The sequence below is a fragment of the Pelophylax lessonae genome (assembly GCF_965119305.1).
Source record: "Pelophylax lessonae genome assembly, chromosome: 6".
NCBI lineage: Eukaryota > Metazoa > Chordata > Amphibia > Anura > Ranidae > Pelophylax > Pelophylax lessonae.
In genome coordinates this window covers 215,623,544-215,637,804 of record NC_138773.1, presented here as the reverse complement: position 1 = coordinate 215,637,804, position 14,261 = coordinate 215,623,544, and the positions used below count along the sequence as shown (strand labels likewise).

Here is a 14,261-nt window from a genome sequence, read left to right as displayed (position 1 = left end):
AGTGCAACGCTATACATAAGCATTAAAACAATTCATATGTGTAAGAACCGTGAAACGAAAAAAGCAAAAAACAAAAATTATAAAAAAATAAAATGACAAAAATTCCTTAAATCACAAAAAAGTTAGTGTCCATCAATAGTATTCTTCAGACGTGTTAAAAAATGTGAAAAAGCAACCTTCGCACACCTCGTGAACACCTCTTGTGTGTACATGTGAGTTGAAATTCCTGACCGCAGGACTCTAGGATATAAGACGGCTGTGTGCTGTAAGGGTTATATGACCATTTGCTTTTGCCTTCTGGTAATGTAGTTTGTACACACATGAAGTGTTCACGTGGTGTGTGAAGGTCTCTTTTACAAGTTTTTGGACACGTCTGAAGAATACTATTGATGGACACTAACCTTTCTGTGATTTGAGGAATATACAAATATTCTTTCTTTTGCATGGGCACTTGGGACTTTATTTACTTGTTTGTTTTTGCTTTTTTTGTTTCATGGGTTTTTACACATTTGATGCTTATGTATTGTGCTGCACTTATCATATATAAGGGGTGTGGGGGGGGGGGGTGTGGACTACCTTGGGACCTCGTGGGAAGGGAGGCAAATAATTGTCCTGCTGTAGGGTGTTAGGCAAAGGCTTTTTAACGTGGTCTTGGTTCCTCCTGAGGTAAACATATACAGTAGCTCAAAAAATAACTATATCAGCAATAAAAAGATTAGGTTGGTTCATTCATCTTTACTAGGCACAGGTGTCTGTATACACATTCACACTCTGGATCTTCCTATTATACTGTAAAGAATGCAGCTTGTCAAGCGTGATACCTTCAAAGCCTGAGTGCAAAAACCCTCCCCACCCTGCCATGTTTGACTTACTCTGATAAACACCCACATCGTACAAACATGAATTTCTTGTCTAGGGCTTTTTGTGGTTTTATTTATACTCCATTTAATTTTTTTAACCATGTTTTCCTTTCAAGCCATGCAGGTAGTGACAAGAAAATGTAGTATAGGTATAAGAGGAGAGAAATGTGTTAAATCTATGAAAATATTAGTGGAACTTACATTCTCTACAGTGCAGCCCACACACAGGATTTAATGACTCTGCAAAAGTCTGCTTTACTTTTAAGATATATCTGAGATGGTGAATTTCTTTATACCAGCATATAGCAGTCTATAAATTGTAGTAGAATCAGTTTTCAACTTTAGAAATAGTAACTGTACCATTATTCTTTCCTGTCTCCACAGATGCCTCTGCAGTGTTATTAATTAAGCTAAGTGGAATAAATATAGTTATTCCCTACCCTGAAGACAGCACAGGCTTCTTATGGTGGGTACAATTCTTTTTTCAGCATGAACCCCTCATAGAAATTACTAAATGAAAGGGGTTCTACAGCATACCCCGTCTTTTTTCTGTTTAACAGCAGCACATTACTTGAAAAATTCCTACACCTTTTAACAGAATTCAGATTATAAAGAGGATAATAAGAGTTTTGTAAACGTTTTTTCTTAAAATCTACCGAGGGAAACAGGAATGTAATAATTCTTAGATATTTGAATTACAATGCTGCCTACAGGAGGTTTGGACACTGGAAAACAACAAATTATAATAGCTTAGTATTTTTAACAAACATCACATTAGACAAATAATACAGAGGGGCTGGACCGATGCCCCTCAATGGACTTCAAGAAAAAGATTTTAAGGGACACATGAATGTAGCAATCCTTAGACATTGGGACTTCAAAAAACAGTCCAACTGAAGGATGGGCAACAGCAAATTAGAGAACCAACATGTAAAAAAATCTTACTACAAGGAGTATATGAAGTGGTTAATGTCTGAGTTAAGACTAGATAAAGGAAGGATGGGAGGAACTATGAAAAGTGACATGACCAATGAAAGAAGATCGCAAATCAACATGGTGTTCTGGGTTAGGATAAGTAATCACCACTAAGGGAAAACTTATATCCAAAAGCATGTGAGCCTCAACTTACGATGCAGAGAAGAACCAATAATGTGGTATAGGAAAACAGCAACTATCAAAACCGGAACATTTTTAGACCAAAAGCTAAGGTGGTCAACTAAAAAGGATGATTACTAAGGCAACAGCCAAAGCCTAGGATATCTAATATTTGGCTGAAGAGAAAGGAAACTCGGACAGAAAAGGTATATCCAAACAATAAAAGGCTAAGTAGTTAACGGCTAAAAGCTTAAATGGAACACGTTTGAGCTCAGCAAGAGAAAAGTCCATAAAACGAAGAATGAGTCTGATAGATAAAAAATCTTCTAAGATATGCAGGGATATAATAACCCTATCAGCAATGATCTAAAAAGAGCGAGGGAAGAAAATCATAAGCTGGGAAAAAAAGAAGGGTGGTAGTAGTAAATCCCTTCATAAGAAAGGCTGAGGTGATCTGCAGCATCTATATAAAAAGGTAGGCAGGGAGCAGGAAACGTTTTAGTGCAAACTGGTGTACGGGGACATCAGTGCCAGAAGGGTGAGAAGGAGACCTTGCAACTCATACCCAATGGTGTGTCAGGAATGCTGATGCCACATTAACCCTATGTGAGCCACAAGCTTAGATTCTTGCACAATAAACAAAACTATTGTAGCTGAACTGCTGGGCATTAGACAATTGTTTCAAAAGCTCCAGGGCACAAGGGTGTATTCTCAAGATTGAGTAGTCATGTTAAAGAGAGTTGATTCACAAACAAAAGACAAACAGGTATACCAGATAACTTAAACTGAAACATATGTCGTTAGTGGAATCCCAAAATACATTAACAACCTGATTGGTGGTGTGTTTGTTAAGGCGAATGACAGGTTTTACATATCGAGTGCATTAGGAAGGTCTTTGGAACAACAACCTGGAGCAGCAGGATGATTCACCCATTGCAGGGTAGAAGGCACTGCATCAATCATGGTATGAAGGAATACTTGTAAAGCTATCATATGAAACTTATTAAAATACATGCTCTTCGGGAGAAGGCTGTGTGTCCTCTGAATCTGAATCAGAGAATTTAAAAGGAGCCTCAGGCACACTTTAAGGTGGAAATCCAATAGGTTCAAAATTGGATTCTGCTGTGGAAGACACCAGAAGGCCCTATAGAACCTTGTAAATATATTGCTGCATAATTATGCACAAACAGGTAAAAAAATCTGAAGTGGATATTAGGAATCTTGTGGACGCATGAGAGATCTCAGCCTCACGGTGCAGAGCTGTATAAGACTGCGATGAGAATGACCCTATAGGAATAGGGGTCTCTGAATCTATGTTATAGTACCTTCTGAGAATACTGAGAATCTCTATCCACTGTAGAGGAGTATAAGCTAAGGTCACCTGTTGCAGCAGGAATGTCCTCTATGTGTCCTTGAAAAAAAAGGTTGCACTGCATAAAGCAAAACAACTAGGTCAACAACGAGGCACAACATTGCCCAAGCAGTTGAAAATCATGAAGGTTGCAGGCAGCCTGAGATGACCAAGTCATTGTAGGTGCAGTGGTGTGGAACCACAGACTAGATCATTCACAAGGTGTCTCAGAAGCAGTAGCAGTTACAGAAAGGTAATTGTTCAAGGCTGGATAACAGGAAAAGGAAAGTGGAACGCAAGTGTGCAACATTTCCCCTAGCAGATGATGCCAGCACTGAATTCCCTAAGCCTTAACTCTTATCACAGTAAAATGACAGGAGCAGGATATTTATAAAGGGGCCTGATGGTACCAACTGTGGGGTAGATACCAGTGCATCAGCCTGAGTGGCTTAACTAAATTTTAAATTTGAATTTTGAATGCTCAGAGACTGGGTCACACCAGAGGCTGTGCCACGGCTCTGGACTCCTTAGCTGGTTAACACAGTAAATAAGGTTCTGGAAAGCACCGCAATGAAGAGCTCAATGCCCATATGTCACATTACTGGCAAGCCATGCATTTTTCATTTCAGCTGGATCCAGATACGACTTTCAAACACCAATTTACTTCAGATGGCTTTATCCATCTAGCCTTCAGAAACACTGAGGCTGTGCCATTGCTCTGAACCTAGGAATTATTCTACAGCTAACACAGTACAAAGGTTTTTAAAATGCCACAGTACAGAGCCCAGTGCCCAAAGGTCACATTCCAGGCTAACCCCGCAATATTCAGTCAAATTCGAATAGCTGCTGTGCCAGGGGCATTTTTTAAAATCAGTGGGCCTGTGTGCAAGATCATAAAACTGGGCCCCATTGCTTAATTTAAAAAAAAATTATTGTGGCATGCTTAGTGCACTGTGGCAAAGAATGGGCATAGTTCGCATTGTGGGCTGGGGTGTTGCTAGGGTTGTAAAAGACCTGGGGCATGTTTGGGAACCGCAGGCAAATGGTGAGCTTAACAACTTAAGGACCGCCCCATGTACATATACTGCAGCAGGGCGGCCATTTACCACTAAATCACGTACCTGTATGTGATTTCAAAAGCCAGGTCTGGGGTGCACACACGCTCTGCCTGTGAGCCGCTCCCATTGTGTTCAATCACAGCCAATCAGCGGGTCAGACGGACCAGATATCTGCCGGGACCCGCCGATTGTTCCTAAGGCAGGCAGAGCGGTGGTCTGCCTATGTAAACCAGGCAAATTGCTGTTCTGTGACAGGAGAAGACAGAGATTGTGTGTTACTGCTAAGCAATAACACAAATCTCTGTCTTCTTACAGTACAAGCACCCCCCCCCCAAAGTTAGAAAGCACTCCCAGGGAACAAATTCAACCCTTTAATTGCCCCAGGTGTTAACCCCTTCCCTGTCAGTGTCATTAGTACAGTTACAGTGCATATTATTTAGCACTGATCACTGTATTAGTGTCACTGGTCCCCAAAAAAGTGTCAAAAGTGTCACTTAGTGTCCGGATTGACGCAGTCCCACTATAAGTCGCTGATCGCCGCCATTAATAGTAAGAAAAAATAAAGAAATAAAAATTCCATAAAAATATCCCATAGTTTGTAGACGCTATAACTTTTGCGCAGACCAATCAATATAAGCTTATTGGGGGTTTTTTTTTACCAAAAATATGTAGCAGAATACATATTGGCCTAAATTGATGAAGAAATTAGACTTTTTTATTTTTTTATTGGGTAAGTTTTAAGGCAGAAAGTAAGAAATATTGTTTTATTTTCAAAATTGTCTGTCTTTTTTTTTGTTTATAGGGCAAAAAAAAAAACCCCAGAGATGATCAAATACCCGAAAAGAAGCTCTATTTGTGGGGAAAAAAGGACACAAAAGAACAGTTAAAGTAACACAGTGCCATTTTGCAAAAAATGGTCTGGTCATGAAGGGGGTAAAATCTTTCAGGGCTGAAGTGGTTAAAGGGGTGCAGTTAACTAAAACAAAAAACTTCTTGTACCCAGAAAATATGCTTACATTGCTGTAATGCATGCAAGAGTCTCACAGACATGTATAAACCTCAGCACAATAATTACGAAAAAAAAAAACTCTTCCATTACATATGATTTTGTGTACACTGAGAATAGACAGAGAACTAACATTTTAGCTGAGCCTACCCTAAAGAAGACCTTCACTAGAACAGGCAGGGACTACTTAACTACCAGTAACTGTTGACAAAATGAACACTTTGGTGAGAAGTATGTAATATACTATACAATGTATATAGTGCAGGGGTGAGAATGTCTGCACAGTTCCCCCCATCCAGAGTCTGCAAAGTCCCCCCCCCCATCCTCAGTCTGCAAAGTCCCCCCTATCCTCAGTCTGCACAGTCCCCCACTCCTCAATCTGCAAAGTCCCCCCCCCATCCTTTGTCTGCACAGTCCCCCCTATCCTCAGGTTTCACAGTCCCTCCATCCTCAAGCTTCAAAGCCCTCAAAGCAACCCATCCTCTGCTTCATAGCTCCCCCATCCTCAGTCACCACAGCTCCCCCCCATCTTCAGTCTGCACAATTCACCCAATCCTCAGGCTTCACAGTCTCTCTCATCCTCAATCTTCACAGCCTCCCCCCATTCACAGTCTGCACATGTCTCTGTCCCCTCCATCCTCAAGCTTCACAGCCCCCTCCCCATTTTCACTCATCAAATCCCCCCCCCACCATTCTCAGTCTTCCCTTCTTCCCAGCCAACCCCCCCCCCCTCACACACTCACACACTATCCTCACTCTGCCCAGCCCCCCTACAGCTCATCTGAATATTTTCCACCTCCCTAAATTCACAGACCTCACCAGGCTCAGAAAACATCTCTCACAGGCATGGGAGATTTCTCTATCCCGGGCTCCAGTGGATGACATCAGCGCCCGCCCCGGAGAAGCAGTACCTGCCCCCAGCTCAATTTCATAAGTTCATAAAACAAGAGCTATGTGTTTTGGGGGATTAAAGCGGTATTAAAACCAAAAAACAAAATTGCAGTTTACCAATCCTTAATAGCTGCATTCTTTTTTTTTTTTTTTAGGCTTTTTTCCCTTTGCTTTCACATAGTGATCCAACCAATACCATGCTTCAGGTGTCTCCATTTAGATAAAGGAGCAATGGAGACACATTTGGACAACAGAACTGTCAGCCTAGGAAGAGGGTACTGTTAAACGCAGATTTAGATAGACTTGAATAAATAATAAAGCTGAACTTCTGCTAACACCTTTTAAGTAATTACAGCTAAAGTTTGTATTCTCTAAACTTCTTACATCATTTTTTAAATTCTTGCAACTGTAAGTATTCCTGTCAGTATTAAATGGTTTGTTTCATCCCCATAAATGCCACTTTTGCTGGACAGCAAAAAGTGGCATTTGAGCATTTGAAAAGTAAACACTATATAAAAATGGAAAATATTTTGAAGGACAGTTCTGAAACCTGCAAGTTTGATGGTAAGTCAATAATGGCATCTTGCGTATCTGTGTCCTCACAGGTTTAATTTAATCAACAATAGGACCAGCAATACTATAATGAATATCTATGTGTTTCCTGTCAGAGCTTTGTTTCTGAATGATATAATTTCTAAATATGACCTTGTCTATGATTCCACATTAAACCAGGAGTAGTTTACCTGTGGCTTCCCAGCTGTTATAAAATTTTGAGAGTTAGCACACACTTTTAGCTGAGGTGTATAGTTACGAACTGTGTAGAGCCACTTTATCAGTTACCTACCTATTCCACTAAAATGTGAGCACCATAATGAAAGAAAGTGGAGCAACTCATCGGTTTCTAGATGTTACCTTACCTTTCTTGCAAAGACAGAGAAAATTAAGAAAATACCTGACTGGGTGCAAGAAATACTATAAACAATTTTATTTGTAAAAATAAGGCCTTGTGCACATTGAACGTTTGCTTTTCTCTTCCGAAAGCCAGAAGCTGCTTAAAAACCTAAAGCTGTGTATTGCACATGCATTTAGAAGTTCAGCATTTGAGCATTACTGGATTCCACTGGCTAGAATGCATTCACACGCATATTCATAAGCATTTTTTCTGCTCTTCGGCTATTCTCCTTAACAGGCTTGTGATGTTTTTTTTTTTCAGCCTGTAAACGCACCTCTTATTTTTAAGCCTGTAAAACGCTATACCATCAAAAGAAATCCAGAATTCACTGCAACACTTCACCTTTATTGATTCTTCGTGCAAAAGACATCACAGACAGTGCGTGGTACAGTAAAAGTTGACGCATTTTGCACTGTGACTAGCGCTTAGGCATAACCTCATACGATGTTGTATGAGGCTATAAGTAGGCGTTAGTCACATTTCTTTTGATTGTGTATCTGCAGACCAGCTGTGCCAGCACCTTCTCCTAAAACCTGGCTGGCTAATGTGCTCATCTGGAGTGGCTTTCTCTTTAGTGGTGGTTGTCCTGTAAAACCCTATGTGTGTATGGAGACATAGTCTAACACAAAGGAGCTTATACAGGCCGTAAAATGAAAAGGCCTAAACACCTGTAAAAGCAGCATTTTTTTTTACATCAAGCGTGCATGAGGCCTTAAGGATTCAGTGTGTTTGCATGACTCTTTAAATGGAATACCTACCTTATGCATGTCATATATGGTTTAATTCACAAAGTGTTAAATGGTTTGTCTCATCTCTTTGCCAATATGCAATGGCCCATAAATGGTTACATTTTACGGACAGTTGGCAACCCTGATGCAACAGTGGGATCTAAGGCACTCTGATGAATCATCTTAGCAAAAGATATTTAAACTGAACCTTGCATTTAAAAAAAAGGTAACATTATACAAGTTGGCACAAATGGTAACCCAATATACCTTCAGTAGTAAGCAAAATTTCTATTGAGGGTCTGAGGAGCCTTGTTAGCTGAGATCTGCAACCCAACTTCAGCATTCCACGGCATAGTAAAGGAGATTGATTCACATACGGGGGTGGGGCGGAATCTGGGGGCTCCCTTTTTAAATAGATTTGGGGGGGGGCCCACGCCGTTTTTTTTTTGGTGTGGAGTTCCCCTTAAAATATATACCAGACCCATAGGCTCTGGTATGGATTTTGGAGGGACCCCATGCCATTTTATTTTTTACATTTTGGTGTGGCGTTCCCCTTAAAATCTATACCAGACCCAAAGAGCCTGATATAGATTTTGGGGGGGGACTTCACACAGTTTTTTTTTTTAATTCTGTCATAGGGTTCCCCTAACCACTTAAATACAGGTGACTTCAACCCCCTTCCTGCCCAGACCAATTTTCAGCTTTCAGTACTCATTGGTGTCTATGGGAAATCTTGGTCATCTTGACATGGCACTGCTCCCAGTCTTTAACATTGACGTCTATGGGAAATCTTTGTCAACTTGACATGGCACTGCTCCCTGTCTTTAACATTGGCATTTATGGGAAATCTTGCTCAGCTTGACACTGCACTGCTCCCAGCGTTTCACACTGGCGTCTATGGGAAATCTTGCTCAGCTTGACATGGCACTGTTCCCAAACCATAAGTGACAGGGACACAAAACATGGAGAGCACTGAGAGGGGACCCAGGACATATCCATACATTTTAAAAGTGGGGTATGCCTGTACACTACACTGACTGCACTAAACTGTCTGAACACAATATCCACTGCCTAATCTCCATTGTCACACACTATACGCGGCTGCCGTGTAAGTAGCAGCCATACATAGTGTGGGGTGTGGACTTAGCCCCTGAGCCATGATTGGCCACAGGCAACAGTACATTGTGCTGTGATTGGCCAAAGCATACAGTTCAGGTGCATGCTTTGGCCATTCATCAGCAATCAATGCACTGCCAGAGCACAGTGCATTATGGGGCGCTCATCGGTAGGTGAACTTCCCACCGAGCGCCCCATTTGTTTGTGTGTTCAGCAAACACATGAACAGCTGATGTTCGACTCGAACGTAGAGCCCATTCCTAATAGGCACATCTACCCCGTTGTCCATACTGGCATGGCCTCTCACACCAACTGCCTTCAAATGCATTCTTCCATATGAAGTAACAGGAAGGTGCACAGCTTTGACTAATTGCACTGTCCCCTAGTTTACTGCAAGGACACAAGGTTGTAGCTGGGACATCCACTGGGTACTAGACCCCTGCCTACACTGCCTCGTGGATCATCCTGTCATGCTTACAAGCTTTTCTGGGTTTTTATTTATTTTTATTTTTTTGCTGTCAATGGCCCTACTACAAAGACCTACCCTCATGCCTTGGATTAGTGACTGGGAATTACAAGGAAAGGAAGTGATAGGAAATATTTTCAAATCTTTTTTGCAAAGGAATAAATATAAAGAGGGATTCTACTCAGTGGTAAACATGACACTCCTGACTTTTTGAGACACGTTGCTTCCATTAATTTCACAATTACCCTATTTTTTCCTTAAACTGGTACAATTTCTCAATTTAAACATTTGATATTCTATTTTCTATTGTGAAAAAAAATCTGGGTTTATGATATATACAAATTAATGCATTTTGTTTGTATGTAGATTTTACAGTGTCCCAACTTTTTTTTTGGAATTGGGGTTGTATATTAGAAATAACTATGATTAGTGACAATATTCTTTGTTAGCTGTAAAAACCCAATACATTGCTAATGGTTGCCAACCATAATACCTATAATCAGTGCCCTTTGTACAAAGGAAAGAACACATCACACAAGGCAGGGACATTTGCTACTTAAGAATGCCAAAAATAATACTATAATAGCTATTTTTTTAACCTAATTTCTATTATTATGTCTACTCTACTAGAATCAGGAATGTGCCTTTGTTTGGAGGAAGTTATTTCTTGTTCACCTCCTTTGTTTAGAAGAGTAATGTGTATTCATTTTTTCATCTTTAATTAAATGTGATAACTCCCTGATGAGTGTGAATAATCTGTGATTGGAGTCTGACACACATTATCATAGCCTGAGCACCGTACCAGAATTTAATAGAGGTCAAATGTACAAAAAGCAATGAACATTTTGCAAATAAAAGTTCAAGAAAAATTATTATGAAATATACCAAATCAAACAAACCATGGTTATGTGCTTCTTACTACCTTTTGCACTGATTACTAAGTACACCTTTATTATAACTACTGTATAAAAAAACACAAAAAACTAAACTAGTTTTTTTTACAGTTTTGGCTTGTAGTGCTATGTAATAGAGTTTATTTACCTACTGGACTTATCTTTTTCGCCTCTCCTGAACTATGCTAATCTAGCCCCCCTTTCCAGATGGCTACTTACATTGATAATATGACTGCAGGCTCTAGGGTTTGTTTATATGCCACTGTTAATCTTCTGTGCCCTGGGTAGCCTGTACAGTAGCTATCCATTGGATTCTATAGTACTGTTTGTTAAGACAGGAGACAATCTAGAAACTGCTCCAATATATCCCTACAAAAAGTTACTGGGTGGGACCAACCAACATTTGATTTAGTATTTGTAGTTAGAATAGCTTTATTTTTATTTAATAGCTCTATATTTATTAAGAAAGACAAATATAATTGTGCACTACCCTTAAAAAACCAACAGTGATAAATCTATAAAAGCTGCTGCTACCACCTAAATGTGTTCCCATATCTACAGGATAAAAATGGATAAATCTATGTGATAGCGCTGCTGGAAATGAAATAAATGATTACCGTAAATAAATTTAAAAAACAGTGCTTGAACATATGATGACATAACATATAATAAATAAAATATAAATATTGTGCAGTTCAAAAAAATAATCATCTAGTAAAGTGCAACAATAGTGCAGAGACACCGTCTCTGATTAAATAAAGTGCAAGTGAAGCAATAAGTATAAATAATAATACTGAAGTGCTAGGAAAAAAAAAGAAAAGGCACTCCAACTTGCAAATGTGCAATAAATTGTCCAAAGTAGTCTCTATAAAAAGTGCAATCTGTGAATCATTCCATGTATTTTGTGCTGCCCAGGTGAAGTGTCTGCTCACCTCCATGATTAACCCAGTAGGGGTCTAAGGCAATTACAAGACAGAAACACACTGCCATCCGCTCTCTAGATCACTCTTGGTGTTGCTCCAAATAAACACATGTAGAAATAAAAGAAGAGAATCTCCAATGGTGCAGTACCCAAACATTTATGAAGCAATAACACAAATCCCAACTTCAAATATTACACTCACATTTATTATTTTTAAAAACAGCCTAAAAATCACAATTCCAAGGTGATCACACATGTAACGTCAAACCTGTCCACCGTTGGTACCTCTACATGTTACACGCATATCCATCATGGCCTCTACTGGAGGACTTAGCAGTAGTCCAGTAGAAGCCATGATGGATATGATGTCTGCCTGTTAAAATGCTTACCTTGCTTCTAACAAATTTTCATTGTGTGGCCCTGCCCAAAGTCGCATGGGCTTTTTTTTTATTGCACATGCGTACCATGGCCTCATTATCCCCATCGGTGGTCTATACTCCAATGAAGGCAACCATGACTATGGCTCACCCCTAGAATGAATGACTCTCCTCCGAGTCTTATGTTGTCCCTTGTTCAGTAAGATCTTCGCTGTGACACAGAGAAAGCCGCTAGTCAGGACCTTCTTCAGTGTACCTGTAAATAGGTGCAATGATCTGTATTCAGTTTTTTGAATTTGTGTTCCTTAGTCCTTGCTTCCTACTCTAGCTGAATATGAGCTTTTAATAGGATTGAATGTCCAGTGGAAACGATACTGACAAGCAGATGTGTGGTCTTTGCAAAGAAGCAAACTCAAGGATTTTGCAGAATCAGGAACTGGTAAAGCAGGCCATGCACAGTGCAAATTTCTTTCCTGCAACCAATTCACACGATTCACCCATCAAGACAGCAAATGTCCTCTCCAGGCAGTGTTGAAAGGGGAATCAGCAATTGTCAGCACTCCTGGCGGGGTGGGGGGTGGGGGTGGCTTAGAAAGCCACCCCGCCGGGAGAAGTCAGTGATTATTGTTAGTGACTATTGCTGCCACTAGCAAAAGCAAAGATTTGAACTGTGTATGGCCAACCTAAGTGTAAAACTAGGAGGGAAGCTTAAAAAATAAGAGTAATTGCACTAAAAGCGGCACAATGCTTCTATACAAGCATTGTTTAATTTTCTATTCAATTACACCTATTTTTGAGGCCTCTATTCTAGTCTCTACGCCTCAAAACTGCCTTAAATTCCAAAGAGTTTTTTTATCTATTCACTAGATCCCAACTTTAATACCAACTCTAAAAACATCTAAAAATGCAAAATACAATATATGGTAAATACCAAAAATAGTTTGGATTCTTCCTTGTATGACAATAAGTTACAAATGGTCAGCCTAATATATTTTAAATGGCTGTATTTAAGTGGTAGGTTTCTGTTACAGTAATCTATAAGGTATAATAACCCACATGGAGATATAGTCAGTGATATTATATCAAGATTACATAGCGTGCTATAGTTATTAATAGATAGGGAGAAAATGTTAAGTTTCACATTTTTAAGCTATAATGAAAAATGCCAGTTTAATATTGGAGTGAACTTTAATTTCATGTTTCATAAATTTTAATTTTTGGATTTAGCTGACCTTTAAATTACTATTTTGTCTATAATTTGCCAGTGTTAATGCATTAAGAGCCTCCATAGTAGACACAAATTCATAAAAACCTGGAATAAAAGTAAAGTAGGCATGCTTCCTAGGGCAGCAAGTCAAATATTTACTTTCATTATCTAAGTTATACTTTAAAAATGACAGTGGTTACTAGGACAATAGACACATTTTTGCTAAGTAATGCAAAAGAGTTTCTGCAGTAATATGAAAACAGCTAAATATTGCTGACGACATATATTCTGTATGGCCTTATTCTGTCTCCACAGTACTAATAGAGAACTGATGTTGCTTGTTTTAATTTCCTTCACAGTATCGACGAGTAAGGTTGGCCATACATGTTCAATATTCCTGTACAATTTTCCTTTAGATTTACCCTAAACTATGTAGTACAAGGGCCTGCATAATTGGATACAATTGAAAGTTGTTTCGTTTTGAACTCCTATTATATGGTTTTTAGTAAATCTAAAGGAAAATTGTACAAGATAATTGAACATGTATGGCCAGTCTAAGTAGGCATATATATAAAGAGTCAGTGTACAAGCATGAGGGACATTTCACTTATACACCTAGTAAATGGGATCAAGTCATTTCCCTGATCCTATAATGTGTGTAATGGTATCAAGTGTCTGGGCTAAGCAACTGAAGGGCAACAGGATTATTGACAAGAACACAGAAAAATCTAAAATTATTCAGTGATACTAAAGACACACTAGGCTGGATTCACTAAAACTGGAGAGTGCAAACTCTGGTGCAGCTCTGCATGGTAGCCAATCAGCTTCTAACTTCAGTTTATTTAATTGAAGGGTAACTCCACTTTCGTGTGAAAAAAAATAGCAAATAAAAAAATAATAATATAGCATATACAATTGTGACTCGAGTCATATTGTAATTGAATGTTATTAATTATGACCTTTCCTGTTTTAATCTGCAGCTCTGCAATTTTCTGTAAAATGCAATGCAATATGGCTACACAGGATGGGTACAGAATACCCCCAAGAAACATAATTCCCTGCTTGTGTGATTGATTCACTGATTTTCACAGAAGTCCACACTAAAATAAAAGTCAGAAATCAGGCATCCCCTGGAGCAAAAATGTAATTTTTGGTGAGATACTCCCAATAGGAAATCGTGTCTCAAGGGATGCAGACCCTGCCCTTTTCCTCATTAGAGCCCTGCAGGTGAAACAGCTGGATGATAATTAAGAAACCACTCCCATTAGATTACCTTACCACATGAACACAGACAAACACACAGGGATTTTTCAGAATTACAAACGGTAGGAATCTGGAA

General features: G+C 39.3%; 1 protein-coding gene across 13 annotated transcripts in view; it reads right to left on the bottom strand.

The window, feature by feature from the left end:
* Positions 1-14,261, bottom strand: part of MAP2 (microtubule associated protein 2) — a 321,972-nt gene that overhangs the window by 188,687 nt on the left and 119,024 nt on the right. The window lies entirely within an intron of this gene.